Raw genomic sequence first — 20259 nt, 5'->3', positions numbered from 1 at the left:
TCGGAGATGGCTAAAAAGGAGTAACATTGTGATAGTAGCATGGATCAGAAATAGGAAATAGGAAATGGGGATAGGGGAGGGAGGGACATAGGGAAAATGCAAATACACATGATGAAATGTGATAATTGTTTGACAAGCAAACAAACTTCCGGACAAAAAATAAAGAATGAGAACAGAAGTTAAACTCTGCATAACTTCTAATCTGGTACAGTACCCCAGATAACTTCCCGACAGTGGTATCTGGGTAAAATTGAACCCTATAATATATCGGAACTAAGCCAACAAATGCAAAGAGAATAATGTGGGATATTAAGTAATACACTGCCTTTAAAGAGAAACATCTCCATGATTAAATGTTTGTTATAAGAACAAACGAGAAACAGTATAACATGAAAGCCCATAATGGCAATGCCTCCCTTTTTTATATAATATTCAGGTGGATAAAACATATATAATACTACCTAGGACGGATTCCATTATGATGAGTATTATCAGAAAATAAGACCATACTTAAACATATCCTATTTAAGGGAACCAAATAAAGAGTTAAGAATAACAATTATAATAAGGGCTCTTGGGTGGAACTTAAGAATAAAGTGTCTGTGTTGGAGCTGACATCAGTAATGTCAGTGTGGTCATCCGTGGACACCTCACGAAGGCATGACGCTGCATCCTCTGGAATGGTAAAATCCAAGTGCTTGTCTCCATCATAGATCCGAAGTTTAGCCGGGTAGAGTAAAGAGAATTTGCGTTTGGCGGATACTAATTTCATACAAATGGGGTTGAAAGCCTTTCGAGCTCTTGTCAGCTCAGCAGAAAAGTCTTGAAATATGAGCAGTCGTTTGTTTTCCCACTGAAGGGACCGAATCTTCCTAGACGCAGTCCATATGGCGACTTTGTGAAGATAGTTGAGGCACCTGAACAAAGTGACCCGTGGACGTCCGTCAGGGGAGCGAGGAGGAGGCCCTACACGGTGCACATGTTCAATTGCCAGATCCTTGCAGGCGTCAATAATACCAAGAAGGGTAGGTAAAGTAGATCGTACAAACTGAGTGAGATCATCACCTTTCACCGATTCCGGTAGGCCGACCAGCCTGATATTATTTCTTCTAGACCTATTTTCTGCGTCGTCTAGCTTCATCCAAAGCTGGTAATTTTCTTTTTCAAGACGTTTAATACAACCCTGTACATCAGCCATATCATGACAAAGACCGCCAATTCTGTTCTCATTAACGGAGACTTTATGTGAGAGATGTTGTAATTGAAGTGAAATATCCGACACTGCCTTAGACAATAATGGAGACATAGCTTGCGTTATGGCTTCCGTCAGATCAGCATACGTTATTGGCGAATCAGGAGATCGGTCAGTCAGTGGAGTACAGGAAAGAGACTGCAATGCTATTAATTTTTTAGGAGCTGGAGAAGAAGGGGGAGTAGTAATGCCTGGAGCCATGGTAGAATTAGCTCTCCTTTTTTCCTGTCGAACAGGGAGGGAGGACGCTGGGGCTTTAGCTGTAGAGTTGGGGGACAGGAATCAGTCCATCAGTAACAGTAGGGTAGGAAGAAAAAAGGAGATCTGAGAGCCTTTGAGATAACACTGTACCCAATGCAGGGAGTATTGTGGATATGCTGGGTGACGCGTTGAGAGGGCCTTTTGTTAAAGGGTAAACGTTAGTGTAACACAGTGAGTTGGCTGTGTATAGCCTATAGCAAAATCTGTACCTTATGCCTGCAAAGTCCCTGGGAGTGACTTATCTCACCGTCTGACCGTTGGCGGGACTGGGCTCTCTGAGGCGATGAATCGTGGGTGGCTTCTATGATGTTCTCACCCGGCCTAGTGAATGCGGCTCACAGTAGCAGGCATCGGCGGCTTCCAAGGCTCTGATTACCCGATGCGCCAGCTGGCGGGACCCACCCGGCTGGAATGCTGCAGCTTAAGGTGCGCGACCTCTCCCGAGCAGCTGCCGTGACGCGCTGACCGGCGGGGACGTCCAGCATACAACAGCGGCTCGGCGTGATTGGCTGACGCCAGGGGTACCTCACGGGACGTTACAGCTAAGGGCTTATAAGGGTGGCTGACTCGTGGAGACTGTAAAACAGTCGTTATAATGATACTGTTGTCGGGTGTTAACGGAGCTCTGCTGTGGCGTGTGTTCACAGCATGAGACTGGAACCGGAAGTGATATATATATTTATTTTTATTTATTTATTTATTTATTATTATTATTATTTTTTGGGATGGTGGATTTGTAATCATTAGGTTGCCCACTTATATAGGGGTATAATCTGATTCTGCTATAGTTATGCTGCCTGTGATTATATATCTGACAGTATTTATCTATATAGCGTATGTATATTAAGCCTATGTATCATGCCTGTTCTTTATGTTGTACCAGTATGGCCCATTGTCTAGTGATATTTGTCTCTTTTTTAAGTATGCGGCTATGATCATGACTGTATATGAATCTGTATTGGTGTAGTAGTTGCTATGGTTACGGGCACAGGATGTTGACGTTGCTTTGGCTGACATCAGCTGGTGGCGCCTACAGACTCGGGCGAATATCCCATTCTCCGGAAGCGTTCTCCGGAAGCGGCAGCACGTGGATAACAAACACTGGGTATTTAGGTAAGTAACTTTGTATGTATGTATTTGACCTGATGAAAATGCCATATTAAAGGCAATGAAACATTGTCTGCATGACCTGAAGTCTGCCTGAGTTATTACCGTCGCCAGGAGTGCCGCACCTCCCGTTGTCTATGATCTGTATTTAGTGTGGGCACCCGGCGCAGTACAGCATTGTACAAAAGGAGAGACAGACCTGCTGCTGTATATATATATATATATATATATATATATAAAACAAAAAATCAACCCTAATATCTTGCGCTATACCTCTAGTCTCAAACCAAAAGAAATACCCTCTGTCAGATAAGGTAATAAAAGTAGATTACAAATAGAAATGGATTCTCGTGGGAGCCAATATGCCTTTTGTATGACAATAATTAAAAGTTTTTATTGTACAGAAACAAACGATATTTATCCTAAGCGTTCGTTATTGACACAACCTTCTAAAAATTCATATAAAACAATATTACAATCTTATACATAAATTACAGTTGGATGTGAGGATTTTACAGCCAGGTGATCACAGTCAGAACTCGAAATGGATGTATCTCCAACCAGATGTTTGTGATAAGGACTTTGTTAACCAGACGTTGCAAAACCCAACGCGTTTCGTCCGTTAGGACTTCATCAGGGGTTTGGAATCTGGATAGTTACAAATGGAAATATATAAATCATATAGTCTTCATTAATAAGACATATTATTATCCAGGTAAGTATTCCATTGAAATCTATTGTGGATTAACATACATACCAGTTCTTATAGTAGGAGTGATTACCATTGATTAGAAAGGTTTAGAATATCCAATGATTACATCCAATCACATATTCAATTCGATAAATATAATATCTGAAACATTATCGTTATAATAATCAATAAACATTATCCTTATACAAATGATAAAAGGAAGAGGGAGGGAGAGTCAAAAGAAGAGAAAAGGGAGGGAAAGTCGAAAGAATATTATGAATGTCAATATAAATCAAATAGCTCCGTATTTATCCACATAATCAACATCAATTCAGCTGATGGAAATGATACAAAGGGCAGGGTCTACAAGTATCAGAAACCACCAATAGTTATAGAACACTCCAATTAAAGTCCACATAAAACTTCAAATTCACAATATACACACAATTATATCCACATTACAACTCATTGTACAATACATACCTAGATAGACTTCAAAAAAATATATATAAATTTGGTTGAAATTAGATGATGTTACGTTCCCTAAAAGGGATAAAGATAAAATAGTTTTTTGTCACTCAAATGATTGTTAATAGGAAATGTTCCTGTAACATCCTGTTTACCATTAAAATAACATAGATGCTACCAACAAATCAGAGAAGATATAACAACTTCCTCAATTGATTATAAGAAACCATGCTGATGTCAGTATTTAATGTAAGGTATTTAAGGTGATTCAAATAGAAGAACTTTTTTATCCAAAACTAATTAATAAATGATGTCTTTAATCTAACATGCAATGGGGAGTGGTATATTCAATCAATCATTAGAGAGCCAATTAAGTTCACAGCTGTAATTTATAACCAGCAAGAAGAACTTTTTAACATCTGAAATACTAATCTTAACATCATATGGTATTTAATATTTGCACTAAATTAGTCTGGTTCTTACCTATTTTCAATCAAGAATGGTGGAACCTTATAGTCTACCTCTGTTTATACATGTCACCAAACAGAGAACTTAGGAAAATTTCAAATCCTGAACGAAACTATTCCCTGTGGACAAGTAAATCTAAATCAGTATATTACAATCATACTAAAATTAAGTAGTTACTCTTAAATTAAGGAATCCATTCATCTAATAAATTTTCAAAAAGACCATCCAATAACTAAGTTCCAAATATACAATTATAATACTCAAACTTACTTTTTACAGGAACAAGTGCAACCTCACTGAATCCCAACTACAGAATGAGAGGCAATATAAGGACATCCCTTTATAGCTCCCTTGATATTACATCACTTCCTGCTGGCTGATTAATTAATTTATTATTAGTTAGTGATGTGTTAGGACCTCATAGTACTATGTGGAATGCCATTCTTACTGGTTACCTAACAGATCCCCTAAATGATGTCTTTAATCTAACATGCAATGGGGAGTGGTATATTCAATCAATCATTAGAGAGCCAATTAAGTTCACAGCTGTAATTAATAACCAGCAAGAAGAACTTTTTAACATCTGAAATACTTAACCTCATATGGTATTCAATGATTGCACTAAATTAGTCTGGTTTTTACCTATTTTCAATCAAGAATGGTGGAACCTTATAGTCTACCTCTGTTTATACATGTCACCAAAAAGAGGACTTAGGAAAAATTTCAAATCCTGAATGATACTATTCCCTGTGGACAAGTAAAACTAAATTAGTATATTACAATCATATTAAAATTAAGTAGTTACTCTTCAATTAAGGAATCCATTCATCTAATACATTTTCAAAAAGACCATCCAATAACTAAGTTCCAAAAATACCAATATAGTACTCAAACTTACTTTTTACAGGAACAAGTGCAACCTCATTGAATACCAACTACAGAATGAGAGGCAATATAGGGGCATCCCTTTATAGCTCCCTTGATATTACATCACTTCCTGCTGGCTGATTAATTAATTTATTATTAGTTAGTAATGTGTTAAGACCTCATGGTACTATGTGGAATGCCATTCTTACTGGTTAACTAACATCAATTCTGCTTCCTGACATTATAAAAAATAAGAGGGGACAAAATCTGAACGCTACATGCGTTCCACTCTCACGTGCGTGTCAACGCACCGCACTTCCGGTTCCGGCGGAAGTACGCACCGCGTGCGTGTCACAGTCACGCACTTCCGGCGGATGTACATCACATGCGAGTCAACGATCGCTGTTTGCGTGCCATGGTCCCGTAGTTCGATGGAGATGTGTCAGCGGATGTTAAATTTTGTGGTTAGCTTTAGGGATTCTTTCTGTGATGAATAAAGATTAAACAAAAATTCTTTATAAGGTCTACTATTAAAGAGTTCTTTGGTCATTAAAGTCAAACTCTTTTTTCACAGTTAGAATTGTAACATTAATATTGAATTCTAAATAGTAATAAAGTGCTGTTATCTCATCAATTAAATAAAGGTATTAATAGTGCTATTTATTAAATAAGTGTTAATCAATATAAGTGACCAATTTGTGATAAATAATATTAATTATAAACTATTTGATAAAAAAATATACTTAAAGTGACTTATTGCAATAATAACTAATAGTATTGATACGACATGTTTCAAATTTAAAGTTTAGTGTTTAATTGTCTGGTTCAAATTACACCGACAATATTAATATAACCAACATCAACATGATTTCCCATTTACAGAAAGATTCACCACATATTACATTTCATAAGAGTTATATATTGATAGACCATGAACATACTATATATACTTAAATCATCCCTAAGTTGTATATTCCTTTTATCAAACTTAAACTAAAAAAAAAAAAAAAAAAACTATAAACATAGGGGGAGGGGGGGGGGGACTGTAAGATGGCCGGACTAATAATAGGAATGGTTAAATACTATTCACTTCTCTTTTATTATGAAGACTATTATAGGAAAGACACAATATCAATATCTTCGTTTAAGCCACCAGGAGTGAGAGTGTTCAAAGAGTAGATCCAAAATGTCTCCTGTTTGGATAAAGTTAGATCTCTACTTTTTCCTCTAGGATCTGATGGAATGTATTCAAGAATGGTAAAGGAGAAATTCTCCTTAGTCACAACTGAATTGTGTTTATCCATAAAGTGTCTGGGGAGACTATGGGACGTCAGTTTGTTTTTCACGTTCCTCATATGTTCTTGTACTCTGATTTTAATCATTCTCTTAGTTTTGCCTATATACGATAGGCCACAGCTGCAAGTGATCCGATAGATAACATATTCAGTGTTACAGTTCACAAGGTGTCCTAATTTGTACCATTTCCCTGTTTCCATTTTAATATTAATGGATTTACGTTCCATAAATTTACAACAGATACACTTTGAACATGGATAACAACCCTTTGTAGGTATAATGGAGTCTGGACAGCTTCTGTGTTGTACTAAGTCAGATAGTCTACTTGGTGCTATTATACTTTTCAGATTGGTGGATTTCTGGAAGACCAGATTAGGTTTATTTGGAAGCGTAGGGCCCAAAATTGGGTCCTTCAAAAGTAAACCCCAATGGCGTTCCAGAATTTTTCTAATTGAATGATTTTCACGGTTAAATTGTGTAATAAAAGGTCTTAACTGTTGTCTTGCTGGTTCAATCTTATCCTTAGGAAGTAACATCTTATCTCTTTCTTGTAGAGATGCTTTTATTTTGGCCTTAGAGACCATATCAACAGTATAGCCCCTTTCTTCAAATCTCTTTTGTATGACTGCTGCCTGATCCCAGTAGTCTTCAATGCTGGTACAATTACGTCTTAAACGGAGAAATTGAGCGTATGGCACATTGTTTTTCCATGCTGGAAAATGACAACTAGTTTGCGGGATGTAACTATTGGTGTCCACTTCCTTAAAAAACGTTTTTGTACTAATCTTTTCACCTACTGTTCCCATTAAGGTGAGATCAAGATAGTCTATCTTCTGCGAATCAGTTTGATAGGTGAATTTTAAATTCAGATCGTTGATCTGAATGGAAGCCATAAAGTCATCAATACTAGCTCTATCTCCTTTCCATATGAAAAGAAGATCGTCTATGTATCTGCGATAGAAAACAATGTTTTCACAATATTCAGAACCATAAACAAATGTATCTTCCCATTCCTTCATAAAAAGGTTAGCGTACGATGGGGCAAACTTAGTCCCCATCGCTGTACCTTGTTTTTGTAAATAGAATTTGTTGTTAAATTCAAAAAAGTTGTGGTTTAGAATAAATGTTATGCCTTCCAGCAGAAATGACACATCCTTTTTGGATAATTCGGGATCATTAGATAGAACTGCTCTAATTGACTCTATACCCTTAGAATGCGGGATAGAAGAATATAGCGCTTGGACGTCCAGAGTGAGCCAATAATAATCCTTTATCCAAATAAAGGAATTTAGTTCCTGGAGGACACTTGTAGAATCTTTAAGGTATGAGTCCATTTTAGTTACATAAGGTTGAAGTCGAATATCAATATAGTGCGACAAATTAGAAGTTAGAGAATTCACTCCTGCCACTATAGGTCTTCCTGGTGGATTTGTATTACTTTTATGTATCTTTGGTATGTGATAAAAGTTCGGCACTATTGGATGTTTCACGTCCAAATAATCGAACTCATCCTTGCAGATCAAATTGTCCCTCAACGCTCTCATTAACAGACAGGTCAATTCCTCTTGGTAAGTTTTAGTAGGATTGCCAGGTAATTCAATATATGTATGCCCATCTAGTAGTATACTAGAAGCCTCATTCAAATAGGCTTCTCTTGTCTGAAGGACCAAAGCTCCTCCTTTATCGGCCCCTTTAATCACTATGCTCTTATCTTTTTTAAGGGACTTCAAGGCTCCTTTCTCTTGAGGGTTCAGATTATTTCCATATTTAGAACTTTTTGATTTCATTTTTCTAAAGTCCTCCTTTACAGACTCATAAAATATGTCCAAATTACTACTTTTAGATTCTACAGGGTAAAACTTAGAAGGTAATTTTACCAATGGAGGTTTCTCTTTATTGGAACTTTCAATTGGGGGATTTTTAAGAAAATGTCTATGGATGGTCAATTTCCGAATATACTTATTAAGGTCTATAAATAAATTAAATTTATTTACATGTGAATCCGGCGCAAATTTTAAACCCTTCTCTAATAAGGAGCTTTCCGCTGTTGATAACTGTCTCTTTGCGATATTGACAACCCCAGATGGGACTTCTCTTGATGGAACAGTGCTCTTCGTTTTTTCGGGCTTCTCTCTGCCCCCTCTACGTCCTCGTTTCCTCCATTGTGTCCTCTCTTCACACCCTGTGGAGAATCTAATCTTGTGTGAAGTTCCTCTTTTTGTTGTTGTATGCGAGGAAATCTGTGTCCTCGTCGTTCTTCTAAAAAATGGCCTCTCTGTTGCCTAACTGGAGTAGGGGATCTGTCAGTATTATATCTACCCCTATACGAATAGTTCCCTTGATCAGATCTATCACGAAAAGAAACCAATCGATTCCTTTGTCCACCCTGTTGTGAGGGGTATCTATTCCTATAGCCCCTCCATTCTTCTCTCCGATTGTGATGGGGGGATTGATAGTTCCTTCTGGATCTATTATAAGATTGTTGGCCTCCATAGTTCCCACGATACTGTCTATAGTCACCCTGGTATCTCTTATCATACCGTGAGTGATTCATCAATGGTGCCTGAGTTCTCTCTTCCATCCTCCCTTCATTAATGGGTAAATGATGTATCTGGCCAGATATGTAATCATTTCTATCTCGCAAAAATTTCTTCTGTTTACGTGATATAATTTCTTCTTCAGTACTATCTAGTTTGTGGTGCAGATCCACCACATCCCGTTTGAACTCCTCACTATCATCAAATTTATTGGCTTCTAATTCAATTTTCTTGATTTCTTCCTCAATACGACCTAATTCCCTCTTCCTTTCAGAAATAATCAAACCAATGAGTTTATTGGAACAATCATCTAAGATCGAATTCCAATTGGTGATAAAGCTTTCATTTCCTCCTCCTATCGTAGGGGTCTTATGTAGCCTTAGGCCTCTTGGGATCCTTCCTACTTCAAGATATTTCTCCAATGTAACTATATCATACCAATTATTAAGTTCTTTTACTGCTAACTTTTCTACCAGATTAAGGTAGCCATAATAATCATCCTCATCTGCTTGAAACACCTGTTCTTCCTCATCAAAAATATTTTTAGCTTTTAACTGTCTTTTTGATCTATCGCTAAAAATCGGCATTTTTGGTAAAAGCTGCAATCTTAGGGTTAACTGACAGAGACAATACTACAAAACAAAAAATCAACCCTAATATCTTGCGCTATACCTCTAGTCTCAAACCAACAAGAAATACCCTCTGTCAGATAAGGTATTAAAAGTAGATTACAAATAGAAATGGATTCTCGTGGGAGCCAATATGCCTTTTGTATGACAATAATTAAAAGTTTTTATTGTACAGAAACAAACGATATTTATCCTAAGCGTTCGTTATTGACACAACCTTCTAAAAATTCATATAAAACAATATTACAATCTTATACATAAATTACAGTTGGATGTGAGGATTTTACAGCCAGGTGATCACAGTCAGAACTCGAAATGGATGTATCTCCAACCAGATGTTTGTGATAAGGACTTTGTTAACCAGACGTTGCAAAACCCAACGCGTTTCGTCCGTTAGGACTTCATCAGGGGTTTGGAATCTGGATCGTTACAAATGGAAATATATAAATCATATAGTCTTCATTAATAAGACATATTATTATCCAGGTAAGTATTCCATTGAAATCTATTGTGGATTAACATACATACCAGTTCTTATAGTAGGAGTGATTACCATTGATTAGAAAGGTTTAGAATATCCAATGATTACATCCAATCACATATTCAATTCGATAAATATAATATCTGAAACATTATCGTTATAATAATCAATAAACATTATCCTTATACAAATGATAAAAGGAAGAGGGAGGGAGAGTCAAAAGAAGAGAAAAGGGAGGGAAAGTCGAAAGAATATTATGAATGTCAATATAAATCAAATAGCTCCGTATTTATCCACATAATCAACATCAATTCAGCTGATGGAAATGATACAAAGGGCAGGGTCTACAAGTATCAGAAACCACCAATAGTTATAGAACACTCCAATTAAAGTCCACATAAAACTTCAAATTCACAATATACACACAATTATATCCACATTACAACTCATTGTACAATACATACCTAGATAGACTTCAAAAAAATATATATAAATTTGGTTGAAATTAGATGATGTTACGTTCCCTAAAAGGGATAAAGATAAAATAGTTTTTTGTCACTCAAATGATTGTTAATAGGAAATGTTCCTGTAACATCCTGTTTACCATTAAAATAACATAGATGCTACCAACAAATCAGAGAAGATATAACAACTTCCTCAATTGATTATAAGAAACCATGCTGATGTCAGTATTTAATGTAAGGTATTTAAGGTGATTCAAATAGAAGAACTTTTTTATCCAAAACTAATTAATAAATGATGTCTTTAATCTAACATGCAATGGGGAGTGGTATATTCAATCAATCATTAGAGAGCCAATTAAGTTCACAGCTGTAATTTATAACCAGCAAGAAGAACTTTTTAACATCTGAAATACTAATCTTAACATCATATGGTATTTAATATTTGCACTAAATTAGTCTGGTTCTTACCTATTTTCAATCAAGAATGGTGGAACCTTATAGTCTACCTCTGTTTATACATGTCACCAAACAGAGAACTTAGGAAAATTTCAAATCCTGAACGAAACTATTCCCTGTGGACAAGTAAATCTAAATCAGTATATTACAATCATACTAAAATTAAGTAGTTACTCTTAAATTAAGGAATCCATTCATCTAATAAATTTTCAAAAAGACCATCCAATAACTAAGTTCCAAATATACAATTATAATACTCAAACTTACTTTTTACAGGAACAAGTGCAACCTCACTGAATCCCAACTACAGAATGAGAGGCAATATAAGGACATCCCTTTATAGCTCCCTTGATATTACATCACTTCCTGCTGGCTGATTAATTAATTTATTATTAGTTAGTGATGTGTTAGGACCTCATAGTACTATGTGGAATGCCATTCTTACTGGTTACCTAACAGATCCCCTAAATGATGTCTTTAATCTAACATGCAATGGGGAGTGGTATATTCAATCAAGCATTAGAGAGCCAATTAAGTTCACAGCTGTAATTAATAACCAGCAAGAAGAACTTTTTAACATCTGAAATACTTAACCTCATATGGTATTCAATGATTGCACTAAATTAGTCTGGTTTTTACCTATTTTCAATCAAGAATGGTGGAACCTTATAGTCTACCTCTGTTTATACATGTCACCAAAAAGAGGACTTAGGAAAAATTTCAAATCCTGAATGATACTATTCCCTGTGGACAAGTAAAACTAAATTAGTATATTACAATCATATTAAAATTAAGTAGTTACTCTTCAATTAAGGAATCCATTCATCTAATACATTTTCAAAAAGACCATCCAATAACTAAGTTCCAAAAATACCAATATAGTACTCAAACTTACTTTTTACAGGAACAAGTGCAACCTCATTGAATACCAACTACAGAATGAGAGGCAATATAGGGGCATCCCTTTATAGCTCCCTTGATATTACATCACTTCCTGCTGGCTGATTAATTAATTTATTATTAGTTAGTAATGTGTTAAGACCTCATGGTACTATGTGGAATGCCATTCTTACTGGTTAACTAACATCAATTCTGCTTCCTGACATTATAAAAAATAAGAGGGGACAAAATCTGAACGCTACATGCGTTCCACTCTCACGTGCGTGTCAACGCACCGCACTTCCGGTTCCGGCGGAAGTACGCACCGCGTGCGTGTCACAGTCACGCACTTCCGGCGGATGTACATCACATGCGAGTCAACGATCGCTGTTTGCGTGCCATGGTCCCGTAGTTCGATGGAGATGTGTCAGCGGATGTTAAATTTTGTGGTTAGCTTTAGGGATTCTTTCTGTGATGAATAAAGATTAAACAAAAATTCTTTATAAGGTCTACTATTAAAGAGTTCTTTGGTCATTAAAGTCAAACTCTTTTTTCACAGTTAGAATTGTAACATTAATATTGAATTCTAAATAGTAATAAAGTGCTGTTATCTCATCAATTAAATAAAGGTATTAATAGTGCTATTTATTAAATAAGTGTTAATCAATATAAGTGACCAATTTGTGATAAATAATATTAATTATAAACTATTTGATAAAAAAATATACTTAAAGTGACTTATTGCAATAATAACTAATAGTATTGATACGACATGTTTCAAATTTAAAGTTTAGTGTTTAATTGTCTGGTTCAAATTACACCGACAATATTAATATAACCAACATCAACATGATTTCCCATTTACAGAAAGATTCACCACATATTACATTTCATAAGAGTTATATATTGATAGACCATGAACATACTATATATACTTAAATCATCCCTAAGTTGTATATTCCTTTTATCAAACTTAAACTAAAAAAAAAAAAAAAAAAACTATAAACATAGGGGGAGGGGGGGGGGGACTGTAAGATGGCCGGACTAATAATAGGAATGGTTAAATACTATTCACTTCTCTTTTATTATGAAGACTATTATAGGAAAGACACAATATCAATATCTTCGTTTAAGCCACCAGGAGTGAGAGTGTTCAAAGAGTAGATCCAAAATGTCTCCTGTTTGGATAAAGTTAGATCTCTACTTTTTCCTCTAGGATCTGATGGAATGTATTCAAGAATGGTAAAGGAGAAATTCTCCTTAGTCACAACTGAATTGTGTTTATCCATAAAGTGTCTGGGGAGACTATGGGACGTCAGTTTGTTTTTCACGTTCCTCATATGTTCTTGTACTCTGATTTTAATCATTCTCTTAGTTTTGCCTATATACGATAGGCCACAGCTGCAAGTGATCCGATAGATAACATATTCAGTGTTACAGTTCACAAGGTGTCCTAATTTGTACCATTTCCCTGTTTCCATTTTAATATTAATGGATTTACGTTCCATAAATTTACAACAGATACACTTTGAACATGGATAACAACCCTTTGTAGGTATAATGGAGTCTGGACAGCTTCTGTGTTGTACTAAGTCAGATAGTCTACTTGGTGCTATTATACTTTTCAGATTGGTGGATTTCTGGAAGACCAGATTAGGTTTATTTGGAAGCGTAGGGCCCAAAATTGGGTCCTTCAAAAGTAAACCCCAATGGCGTTCCAGAATTTTTCTAATTGAATGATTTTCACGGTTAAATTGTGTAATAAAAGGTCTTAACTGTTGTCTTGCTGGTTCAATCTTATCCTTAGGAAGTAACATCTTATCTCTTTCTTGTAGAGATGCTTTTATTTTGGCCTTAGAGACCATATCAACAGTATAGCCCCTTTCTTCAAATCTCTTTTGTATGACTGCTGCCTGATCCCAGTAGTCTTCAATGCTGGTACAATTACGTCTTAAACGGAGAAATTGAGCGTATGGCACATTGTTTTTCCATGCTGGAAAATGACAACTAGTTTGCGGGATGTAACTATTGGTGTCCACTTCCTTAAAAAACGTTTTTGTACTAATCTTTTCACCTACTGTTCCCATTAAGGTGAGATCAAGATAGTCTATCTTCTGCGAATCAGTTTGATAGGTGAATTTTAAATTCAGATCGTTGATCTGAATGGAAGCCATAAAGTCATCAATACTAGCTCTATCTCCTTTCCATATGAAAAGAAGATCGTCTATGTATCTGCGATAGAAAACAATGTTTTCACAATATTCAGAACCATAAACAAATGTATCTTCCCATTCCTTCATAAAAAGGTTAGCGTACGATGGGGCAAACTTAGTCCCCATCGCTGTACCTTGTTTTTGTAAATAGAATTTGTTGTTAAATTCAAAAAAGTTGTGGTTTAGAATAAATGTTATGCCTTCCAGCAGAAATGACACATCCTTTTTGGATAATTCGGGATCATTAGATAGAACTGCTCTAATTGACTCTATACCCTTAGAATGCGGGATAGAAGAATATAGCGCTTGGACGTCCAGAGTGAGCCAATAATAATCCTTTATCCAAATAAAGGAATTTAGTTCCTGGAGGACACTTGTAGAATCTTTAAGGTATGAGTCCATTTTAGTTACATAAGGTTGAAGTCGAATATCAATATAGTGCGACAAATTAGAAGTTAGAGAATTCACTCCTGCCACTATAGGTCTTCCTGGTGGATTTGTATTACTTTTATGTATCTTTGGTATGTGATAAAAGTTCGGCACTATTGGATGTTTCACGTCCAAATAATCGAACTCATCCTTGCAGATCAAATTGTCCCTCAACGCTCTCATTAACAGACAGGTCAATTCCTCTTGGTAAGTTTTAGTAGGATTGCCAGGTAATTCAATATATGTATGCCCATCTAGTAGTATACTAGAAGCCTCATTCAAATAGGCTTCTCTTGTCTGAAGGACCAAAGCTCCTCCTTTATCGGCCCCTTTAATCACTATGCTCTTATCTTTTTTAAGGGACTTCAAGGCTCCTTTCTCTTGAGGGTTCAGATTATTTCCATATTTAGAACTTTTTGATTTCATTTTTCTAAAGTCCTCCTTTACAGACTCATAAAATATGTCCAAATTACTACTTTTAGATTCTACAGGGTAAAACTTAGAAGGTAATTTTACCAATGGAGGTTTCTCTTTATTGGAACTTTCAATTGGGGGATTTTTAAGAAAATGTCTATGGATGGTCAATTTCCGAATATACTTATTAAGGTCTATAAATAAATTAAATTTATTTACATGTGAATCCGGCGCAAATTTTAAACCCTTCTCTAATAAGGAGCTTTCCGCTGTTGATAACTGTCTCTTTGCGATATTGACAACCCCAGATGGGACTTCTCTTGATGGAACAGTGCTCTTCGTTTTTTCGGGCTTCTCTCTGCCCCCTCTACGTCCTCGTTTCCTCCATTGTGTCCTCTCTTCACACCCTGTGGAGAATCTAATCTTGTGTGAAGTTCCTCTTTTTGTTGTTGTATGCGAGGAAATCTGTGTCCTCGTCGTTCTTCTAAAAAATGGCCTCTCTGTTGCCTAACTGGAGTAGGGGATCTGTCAGTATTATATCTACCCCTATACGAATAGTTCCCTTGATCAGATCTATCACGAAAAGAAACCAATCGATTCCTTTGTCCACCCTGTTGTGAGGGGTATCTATTCCTATAGCCCCTCCATTCTTCTCTCCGATTGTGATGGGGGGATTGATAGTTCCTTCTGGATCTATTATAAGATTGTTGGCCTCCATAGTTCCCACGATACTGTCTATAGTCACCCTGGTATCTCTTATCATACCGTGAGTGATTCATCAATGGTGCCTGAGTTCTCTCTTCCATCCTCCCTTCATTAATGGGTAAATGATGTATCTGGCCAGATATGTAATCATTTCTATCTCGCAAAAATTTCTTCTGTTTACGTGATATAATTTCTTCTTCAGTACTATCTAGTTTGTGGTGCAGATCCACCACATCCCGTTTGAACTCCTCACTATCATCAAATTTATTGGCTTCTAATTCAATTTTCTTGATTTCTTCCTCAATACGACCTAATTCCCTCTTCCTTTCAGAAATAATCAAACCAATGAGTTTATTGGAACAATCATCTAAGATCGAATTCCAATTGGTGATAAAGCTTTCATTTCCTCCTCCTATCGTAGGGGTCTTATGTAGCCTTAGGCCTCTTGGGATCCTTCCTACTTCAAGATATTTCTCCAATGTAACTATATCATACCAATTATTAAGTTCTTTTACTGCTAACTTTTCTACCAGATTAAGGTAGCCATAATAATCATCCTCATCTGCTTGAAACACCTGTTCTTCCTCATCAAAAATATTTTTAGCTTTTAACTGTCTTTTTGATCTATCGCTAAAAATCGGCATTTTTGGTAAAAGCTGCAATCTTAGGGTTAACTGACAGAGACAATACTACAAAACAAAAAATCAACCCTAATATCTTGCGCTATACCTCTAGTCTCAAACCAACAAGAAATACCCTCTGTCAGATAAGGTATTAAAAGTAGATTACAAATAGAAATGGATTCTCGTGGGAGCCAATATGCCTTTTGTATGACAATAATTAAAAGTTTTTATTGTACAGAAACAAACGATATTTATCCTAAGCGTTCGTTATTGACACAACCTTCTAAAAATTCATATAAAACAATATTACAATCTTATACATAAATTACAGTTGGATGTGAGGATTTTACAGCCAGGTGATCACAGTCAGAACTCGAAATGGATGTATCTCCAACCAGATGTTTGTGATAAGGACTTTGTTAACCAGACGTTGCAAAACCCAACGCGTTTCGTCCGTTAGGACTTCATCAGGGGTTTGGAATCTGGATCGTTACAAATGGAAATATATAAATCATATAGTCTTCATTAATAAGACATATTATTATCCAGGTAAGTATTCCATTGAAATCTATTGTGGATTAACATACATACCAGTTCTTATAGTAGGAGTGATTACCATTGATTAGAAAGGTTTAGAATATCCAATGATTACATCCAATCACATATTCAATTCGATAAATATAATATCTGAAACATTATCGTTATAATAATCAATAAACATTATCCTTATACAAATGATAAAAGGAAGAGGGAGGGAGAGTCAAAAGAAGAGAAAAGGGAGGGAAAGTCGAAAGAATATTATGAATGTCAATATAAATCAAATAGCTCCGTATTTATCCACATAATCAACATCAATTCAGCTGATGGAAATGATACAAAGGGCAGGGTCTACAAGTATCAGAAACCACCAATAGTTATAGAACACTCCAATTAAAGTCCACATAAAACTTCAAATTCACAATATACACACAATTATATCCACATTACAACTCATTGTACAATACATACCTAGATAGACTTCAAAAAAATATATATAAATTTGGTTGAAATTAGATGATGTTACGTTCCCTAAAAGGGATAAAGATAAAATAGTTTTTTGTCACACAAATGATTGTTAATAGGAAATGTTCCTGTAACATCCTGTTTACCATTAAAATAACATAGATGCTACCAACAAATCAGAGAAGATATAACAACTTCCTCAATTGATTATAAGAAACCATGCTGATGTCAGTATTTAATGTAAGGTATTTAAGGTGATTCAAATAGAAGAACTTTTTTATCCAAAACTAATTAATAAATGATGTCTTTAATCTAACATGCAATGGGGAGTGGTATATTCAATCAATCATTAGAGAGCCAATTAAGTTCACAGCTGTAATTTATAACCAGCAAGAAGAACTTTTTAACATCTGAAATACTAATCTTAACATCATATGGTATTTAATATTTGCACTAAATTAGTCTGGTTCTTACCTATTTTCAATCAAGAATGGTGGAACCTTATAGTCTACCTCTGTTTATACATGTCACCAAACAGAGAACTTAGGAAAATTTCAAATCCTGAACGAAACTATTCCCTGTGGACAAGTAAATCTAAATCAGTATATTACAATCATACTAAAATTAAGTAGTTACTCTTAAATTAAGGAATCCATTCATCTAATAAATTTTCAAAAAGACCATCCAATAACTAAGTTCCAAATATACAATTATAATACTCAAACTTACTTTTTACAGGAACAAGTGCAACCTCACTGAATCCCAACTACAGAATGAGAGGCAATATAAGGACATCCCTTTATAGCTCCCTTGATATTACATCACTTCCTGCTGGCTGATTAATTAATTTATTATTAGTTAGTGATGTGTTAGGACCTCATAGTACTATGTGGAATGCCATTCTTACTGGTTACCTAACAGATCCCCTAAATGATGTCTTTAATCTAACATGCAATGGGGAGTGGTATATTCAATCAATCATTAGAGAGCCAATTAAGTTCACAGCTGTAATTAATAACCAGCAAGAAGAACTTTTTAACATCTGAAATACTTAACCTCATATGGTATTCAATGATTGCACTAAATTAGTCTGGTTTTTACCTATTTTCAATCAAGAATGGTGGAACCTTATAGTCTACCTCTGTTTATACATGTCACCAAAAAGAGGACTTAGGAAAAATTTCAAATCCTGAATGATACTATTCCCTGTGGACAAGTAAAACTAAATTAGTATATTACAATCATATTAAAATTAAGTAGTTACTCTTCAATTAAGGAATCCATTCATCTAATACATTTTCAAAAAGACCATCCAATAACTAAGTTCCAAAAATACCAATATAGTACTCAAACTTACTTTTTACAGGAACAAGTGCAACCTCATTGAATACCAACTACAGAATGAGAGGCAATATAGGGGCATCCCTTTATAGCTCCCTTGATATTACATCACTTCCTGCTGGCTGATTAATTAATTTATTATTAGTTAGTAATGTGTTAAGACCTCATGGTACTATGTGGAATGCCATTCTTACTGGTTAACTAACATCAATTCTGCTTCCTGACATTATAAAAAATAAGAGGGGACAAAATCTGAACGCTACATGCGTTCCACTCTCACGTGCGTGTCAACGCACCGCACTTCCGGTTCCGGCGGAAGTACGCACCGCGTGCGTGTCACAGTCACGCACTTCCGGCGGATGTACATCACATGCGAGTCACGATCGCTGTTTGCGTGCCATGGTCCCGTAGTTCGATGGAGATGTGTCAGCGGATGTTAAATTTTGTGGTTAGCTTTAGGGATTCTTTCTGTGATGAATAAAGATTAAACAAAAATTCTTTATAAGGTCTACTATTAAAGAGTTCTTTGGTCATTAAAGTCAAACTCTTTTTTCACAGTTAGAATTGTAACATTAATATTGAATTCTAAATAGTAATAAAGTGCTGTTATCTCATCAATTAAATAAAGGTATTAATAGTGCTATTTATTAAATAAGTGTTAATCAATATAAGTGACCAATTTGTGATAAATAATATTAATTATAAACTATTTGATAAAAAAATATACTTAAAGTGACTTATTGCAATAATAACTAATAGTATTGATACGACATGTTTCAAATTTAAAGTTTAGTGTTTAATTGTCTGGTTCAAATTACACCGACAATATTAATATAACCAACATCAACATGATTTCCCATTTACAGAAAGATTCACCACATATTACATTTCATAAGAGTTATATATTGATAGACCATGAACATACTATATATACTTAAATCATCCCTAAGTTGTATATTCCTTTTATCAAACTTAAACTAAAAAAAAAAAAAAACTATAAACATAGGGGGAGGGGGGGGGGGACTGTAAGATGGCCGGACTAATAATAGGAATGGTTAAATACTATTCACTTCTCTTTTATTATGAAGACTATTATAGGAAAGACACAATATCAATATCTTCGTTTAAGCCACCAGGAGTGAGAGTGTTCAAAGAGTAGATCCAAAATGTCTCCTGTTTGGATAAAGTTAGATCTCTACTTTTTCCTCTAGGATCTGATGGAATGTATTCAAGAATGGTAAAGGAGAAATTCTCCTTAGTCACAACTGAATTGTGTTTATCCATAAAGTGTCTGGGGAGACTATGGGACGTCAGTTTGTTTTTCACGTTCCTCATATGTTCTTGTACTCTGATTTTAATCATTCTCTTAGTTTTGCCTATATACGATAGGCCACAGCTGCAAGTGATCCGATAGATAACATATTCAGTGTTACAGTTCACAAGGTGTCCTAATTTGTACCATTTCCCTGTTTCCATTTTAATATTAATGGATTTACGTTCCATAAATTTACAACAGATACACTTTGAACATGGATAACAACCCTTTGTAGGTATAATGGAGTCTGGACAGCTTCTGTGTTGTACTAAGTCAGATAGTCTACTTGGTGCTATTATACTTTTCAGATTGGTGGATTTCTGGAAGACCAGATTAGGTTTATTTGGAAGCGTAGGGCCCA

The 20259-nt window shown here is 35.4% G+C and overlaps 1 long non-coding RNA gene across 5 annotated transcripts in view; it reads right to left on the bottom strand.

Annotated features, from left to right (window-relative positions):
* Positions 1-2999: 2999 nt before the first annotated feature.
* The window catches only part of LOC134910003 (uncharacterized), a 29206-nt gene continuing 11946 nt past the window's right edge, over positions 3000-20259 (bottom strand). Inside the window, exons 1-9 of one of the 5 annotated variants that reach the window (XR_010176087.1) lie at positions 18600-18765; positions 17717-17820; positions 11617-11721; positions 10990-11093; positions 4890-4994; positions 4263-4366; positions 3795-3854; positions 3378-3473; positions 3000-3268 (exon numbers count right to left, since the gene is read on the bottom strand). This is a non-coding gene — a long non-coding RNA (uncharacterized LOC134910003). Of the gene's footprint in view, positions 3269-3377; positions 3474-3794; positions 3855-4262; positions 4367-4889; positions 4995-9686; positions 9996-10104; positions 10201-10521; positions 10582-10989; positions 11094-11616; positions 11722-16433; positions 16723-16831; positions 16928-17248; positions 17309-17716; positions 17821-18343; positions 18449-18599; positions 18766-20259 lie in introns of those variants that run through there. The other 4 variants (XR_010176085.1, XR_010176082.1, XR_010176083.1 and 1 more) reach the window with 4 other exon arrangements.

The sequence above is a fragment of the Pseudophryne corroboree genome, chromosome 4, assembly GCF_028390025.1.
Source record: "Pseudophryne corroboree isolate aPseCor3 chromosome 4, aPseCor3.hap2, whole genome shotgun sequence".
Classification (NCBI taxonomy): Eukaryota; Metazoa; Chordata; class Amphibia; order Anura; family Myobatrachidae; genus Pseudophryne; species Pseudophryne corroboree.
Note: the sequence above shows the minus strand (reverse complement) of the source record. Positions and strands in the feature narration are given on the sequence as shown.